The sequence below is a fragment of the Dermacentor albipictus genome, chromosome 7 (genome assembly GCF_038994185.2).
Source record: "Dermacentor albipictus isolate Rhodes 1998 colony chromosome 7, USDA_Dalb.pri_finalv2, whole genome shotgun sequence".
NCBI lineage: Eukaryota > Metazoa > Arthropoda > Arachnida > Ixodida > Ixodidae > Dermacentor > Dermacentor albipictus.
Window position 1 is genome coordinate 114,602,527 of NC_091827.1, and position 6,088 is coordinate 114,608,614.

The following is a 6,088-nucleotide window of genomic DNA, read 5'->3' on the forward strand; positions in this document are numbered from 1 at the left end:
CGTTCGGATTCTTAAAATTGCTGACAGAAGTTGGGAGCGAGGCCTCTCTGGCACAGCAGGCTGAGAAATTGGTGAAAACCTACAAAAATGATTTGGAGCCAGCATTTTCCGCTGAAATCGTTCAGTTTGCGAACTTTCTGCACAACTCTGTGTGCCAGGACACGAGTCCCCTGGGAATAATGAAGTTGCTGCACGAAAGAAAGCTTATTGATGTGTTTACGAACCTTTCTATTGCTTTGCGAATGTACTTAAGCATACCCGTGGCAAACTGTGCAGACGAAACGATCGTTTTCCAAGTTGTCGCTGATAAAAAATCGCCTTCGTTCGAGCCTTCTTGACGACAAGGTGAACTCGCTTGCTATCATGTCCATTGAAAGTGACCTCCTCCGCGATCTATGCTTCCAACAGACTATATCTGATTTCGCGAAAGCGAAGGCGCGAAAGCTGTCATTTTAAAAGAGGACTGTTTGCGCTATACATGAATAGTTCCAATAGGTTCGTTGTGTCGCCTCCCAGCCTCCATGTTGCCAATGAAACGCTGAGCAGTGTAAATCAAGATATGCAAATCTTCGTTGTTCGTCTCTTGTTTGTTCTTGTGATATTTAGCGTGCTTATAAAGAACTGCATTTTTGTTGTTTTTGATAGTGCCACGTTTATTGGGTGTCGTCCTTGCTTGTTTTACCTTTGACGAAAATATTTTCAAATAATGTTTGTAATCTAAAGGTGTTTATTAGGGAGAGCTCGGAGCAGCGCAACGCCGACGGGCAGGGCAGTCACAGCTTCCAAGCACGAGAGCCGTTGCTGAGCAGGAGCGCTCGACCCACTAGCGCTTAGCGCCAGTAGCGCTGAACCCACTAGCGTCTCTTCTACAATCTCTTCACTACAACTGCCCCCCGGGAGCGAGAAGGGAGCCGTCCGGCGACCTAACAGCTCGTCACGATGAGCGGGTCGTAGTAAGGCTTTAAACGGTCGACATGGACAATGTCGCGTCCACGGCGGCGCATGTCGGAAGATGGCTCAACTGGTTCGATTACATAGTTCACAGGAGATGCACGTTCGAGAACACGATAAGGGCCTGCATACTTAGGGACCAGTTTTGATGAGAGGCCAGGGGCAGTTAGAGGAACGGAGAGCCACACGAGCGCTCCCGGATCGAAGGTGACCGTGGCAGTGGCGTCACCGCGAGTGCTCCTCTGGCGCTCTTGATCAGCGGAAGTAAAGGCCCGTGCGAGGTCGCGGCACTCTTCTGCATGTCTGACCGTGGCAGAAATAGGCACGCACTCGGATGCATCCGGCCGGTACGGCAGAATGGTGTCAATGGTGTGCGAAGGGTGTCGACCATACAGCAAGAAATAGGGTGAAAATCCAGTGGTGCTCTGCGTAGCGGTATTATACGCGTAGGTGACGAATGGCAGAACGGCGTCCCAGTTCGTGTGGTCGGAGGCAACGTACATTGAAAGCATGTCGCCGAGCGTACGGTTGAAGCGTTCTGTGAGGCCGTTCGTTTGAGGGTGGTACGCCGTAGTCGTACGATGAACAACGTGGAACTCTTTGAGAATCGCTTCAACGACTTCCGACAGGAAGACGCGTCCGCGATCGCTGAGCAGTTCTTGAGGTGGACCATGCCGCAGAATGAATCGGCGGAGCAGGAATGATGCAACATCGCGCGCTGTAGCTGCTGGGAGAGCGGCGGTTTCGGCCTATCGTGTCAGGTGATCTACTGCCACAATGGCCCAGCGGTTACCAGACGACGTCAGGGGAAGTGGCCCATACAAATCGATGCCAACGCGCCCGAATGGCCGGATAGGGCAGGGTAGAGGCTGCAGACCAGCTGGCGAGTGGTGGGGTGAAGATTTTCGGCGCTGGCAGTCGGGGCATGAGCGAACGAACTTTTGAATGTAGTTGTACATTCCCCGCCAGTAGTAGCGTCGGCGGAGGCGCTGGTAAGTTTTGAAAAGTCCCGAGTGAGCACACTGTGGATCAGAGTGGAACGATGCGCAGATTTCAGAACGCAGGCTTCGTGGTACAACTAATAACCACTGGCGGCCGTCAGAGGTGTAATTGCGTCGGTGAAGCAGGTCGTCTCGAATGGCGAAATGGCGAGCTTGACGGCGCAATGCACGAGTGGTTGGCTGCGATGACGGATCAGCAAGGCAGTCTATGATGGAGGCAATCCAGGGGTCCTTGCGCTGCTCAGAAGCGATGGTCCCAATGTCGACGGAAGAAACGTCAAGCTGGGATATTGCGCAGCAGGGATTGTCGACTGGCAAGGGAGAACGTGAGAGGGCGTCAGCATCAGCGTGCTGGCGTCCGTTCCGGTACAGTACACGGATATCGTAATCCTGTAAGCGAAGCGCCCAGCGGGCGAGACGGCCTGAGGGATCCTTCAAAGACGACAGCCAGCATAGTGCATGGTGGTCCGTGACGACATCAAATCGTAGACCATACAAATAGGGCCGAAACTTGGTAAGCGCCCAGATGATCGCCAGGCATTCTTTTTCCGTGACTGTGTAATTGGTCTCGGCTTTAGTAAGCATACGGCTTGCATATGCCACAACATATTCAGGAAACCCTTCTTTGCGCTGCGCTAGGACAGCGCCGAGGCCAACACCGCTGGCATCTGTGTGTACCTCAATAGGTGCCGTTGGGTCGTAGTGGCGCAAAATGGGAGGAGACGTCAGCAAACGACGGAGCTTAGTGAACGCCTCGTTGCACTCGGACGACCACGAATGGAGAGGTCCGTTGCTGCCAAGGAGCTTCGTCAGGGGCGATATGACGGCGGCGAAATTGCGAATGAAGCGCCTGAAGTAGGAACACAAACCTACAAAACTGCGCAGTTCTTTGACGGACGTCGGTTTAGGAAATTCAGCTACGGCACGAAGTTTGTCTGGATCGGGGAGGATTCCATCCTTCGAGACGACGTAACCTAGTATCGTGAGCTGCCGCGCTGCAAATCGGCACTTCTTTAGGTTCAGTTGGAGGCCAGCGTTTGCTAAGCACGTCAAAACACGCCGTAGGCGTTGAAGGTGCGTAGTGAAGTCAGAGGCAAAAACAACAACGTCATCGAGATAACATAAGCACGTGTGCCACTTCAAACCGCGGAGAACTGTGTCCATCATGCGTTAAAAGGTTGCTGGCGCATTACAAAGTCCAAACGGCATGACGTTAAATTCGTATAAGCCGTCGGGTGTGACAAAGGCCGTCTTCGGCCTATCGACGTCAGCCATGGGTACTTGCCAATAGCCGGAGCGTAAATCTAGAGATGAAAAGAATTCTGCTCCGTGTAGGCTATCGATGGCGTCATCGATTCGCGGCAGCGGGTATACATCTTTGCGAGTGATCTTGTTCAGGCGCCGATAGTCTACACAGAACCGCACCGAGCCGTCTTTTTTCGTAACAAGGACGACAGGAGATGCCCATGGACTGTTCGAGGGTCGGATCACTTCGCGGCGAAGCATATCGTGCACTTGCTCATTAATCACACGACGTTCTGTGGCAGAGACGCGATATGGTCGTTGCCGCAATGGCGGTTGGGAGCCAGTGTCAATATGGTGCGTGACAGCAGACGCCCGGCCAAGGGAAGGGTGCCAGACATCAAAAGAAGAACGAAATTCTTCTAAGATGCGCAGAAGCTGTGAACGCTGAGGTGGGGTGAGGCCATCGGCAATAGATGAATCGAACACGCCTGTGGGCAAAGGGTCCGACGTAGAGAGAGAACCGAGCGTGTTGTAACTGGCGCAGGACGTGTCTTCGGGAACATCCGTAATTTGCACGGCGTCGATCCCTTCCACGTGGCCAAGACATTCGCCTTGAAGCAGCATCACAGGGAATGGGAAGGGGTTACAGACAAAAATAGCTGTGGAGCCCTGTTTGACGTTCACAGTCGCAAAAGGCAGCAGCAGACCTTTTCGACTATAAAAGTGGCCCGACGGAGAAAGTAGTGCGATGGCGTCAGAGAGGCTGCTGCACTGCATTGACACAATCACTGACGAGTTGGCAGGAACGTTTGTGTCGTGCCTGACGAGTGGTTTATGCGCAAAAGAAGCATTATCGGCAAGCGTCATATCTGCGATCGGCGACAGTTCTAGTTCGGCCCGTGCGCAATGAATGACGGCATCGTGGCGGGCGAGAAAGTCCCACCCCAGAATAACTTCGTGGGAGCATGAGGAAATCACAATAAATTCGACGGCGTATACAACGTCCTCGATGAGAACACGAGCGGTGCACGCCGCAATCGGGTGAATACGCTGTGCGCCTGCTGTTCAGAGGGCGAGTCCAGCAATGGGCATCGTAACCTTTCGAAGGGAGCGACAAAGCTTTGCGTCCATAACTGATACAGCGGCTCCGGTATCCACGAGGGCATATGCGTGCACACCGTCAACTAACACGTCTATCACATTGGCCGGGCTACGTTGAGGACTTCCGCGTTTCGATGGTGCCGCAGTCCTTGCCTCATGGACTGCGACGATTAGTTTTCCTCATCCCGAGCTTCGGGCCGAGGCCGCATCGGTGATGGGGAGCGTCGGCGTGGAGAAGTTGAGCGGCGGATGTTGGCGGACCGGCGGAATGGTGGTGACGCAGCCCGAGGTTCGTCGTCGTAATAAGGGCGCGGAGAACCCACCATAGAACTTGGCCCATATGGTGTAGCGCTAGGCGACTGCACGCGACTACAGTAGCGTGCGACGTGGCCTGCGTAGCCGCACGCAAAACATATCGGTCGATTGTCCGCTGTACGCCACCGAGTCGTTGCGGCAGGTCCCATCCATGTGGAAGGACGCGTTGGACGTGGCGACTGGTGAATTGATTGCATAGCAGGCTGTTGTCGGGGCATAGCGAGGACTTCGGCGTACGTGAGAGGTCTCCGCTGAGGGAGTTGTTGAGGCTGGGTGACGACTTCCGCGTAGCTGAGTGGCACAGCTGTCGGGATCTGTTGGGGCCTGGCCATGACTTCGGCATAGCCGTGGGGCGCAGCCGCAGGAACACGCTGGTGGTGTTCAGGCAAGACCTCGTGCAGTTCTTGCGCTATGACACGACGAAGCGGAGGCGCAAAACTTGGCGTAGGCGCGTGTACCGACTGCGGCTGTGCAAAATCCATCAACGAGAGTTGCCGGGCAACTTCCTCGCGGACGAACGCCTTCATTTCTGCGAGCAACGCTGCCTGGTTGGACATGGCAGACAAACCAGCGAGGTGTTCGTCATGCGGTAAAGATCGACGGGTCAGTGACCGCTGCCTGCGGAGTTCTTCATAGCTCTGACACAGTGTGACAATTTCAGCCACAGAGCGTGGACTTTTGGCCAGCAACATGTTAAAGGCGTCGTCTTCTATGCCCTTCAGGATGTTTCGGATTCGATCAGACTCCGCCATGGTCGAATCGACTTTCCTGCATAGGTCCAGGACATCTTCGATATAGCTGGTGAACGTTTCTCCTGGCTGTTGAGCTCGTTCTCGCAAACGTTGCTCGGCACGCAGCTTGCGAACAGCAGGGCGACCAAATACATCGGCGAGGGAAGTCTTAAATTCCGACCATGTCTGGAACTCTGCTTGATGGTTGTTATACCACAGGCTGGCAACTCCAGCGAGGTAGAACAGAACATGGCTTAGTTTGGCCGCTTCGTCCCACTTGTTATGGTCGCCTACCCTGTCGTACGCCGTGAGCCATTCGTCCACGTCAGTGTCGTCCGCTCCGGTGTAGATAGGAGGGTCGCGATAACGAGGCACCCCGGGACACGCAGTGGGTGCAGGAGGAGGAGTTTGCTGGGAGACGTCTTGGGGCATGGTAGATGGTAGGGTACGGGACCGGAGTTCCAGGATGATCGTCTGAGGGTACCCCGCACACTCCACCAATTCTAAAGGTGTTTATTAGGCAGAGCTCGGAGCAGCGCAACGTCGACGGGCAGGGCAGTCACAGCTTCCAAGCACGAGAGCCGTTGCTGAGCAGGAGCGCTCGACCCACTAGCGCTTAGCGCCAGTAGCGCTGAACCCACTAGCGTCTCTTCTACAATCTCTTCACTACAGTAATTACAGTTGGTAATTTTCATCTGTATTCTAGCGCATTTTTATGGTGTTTGTATTGCCTTAAGTATTGTA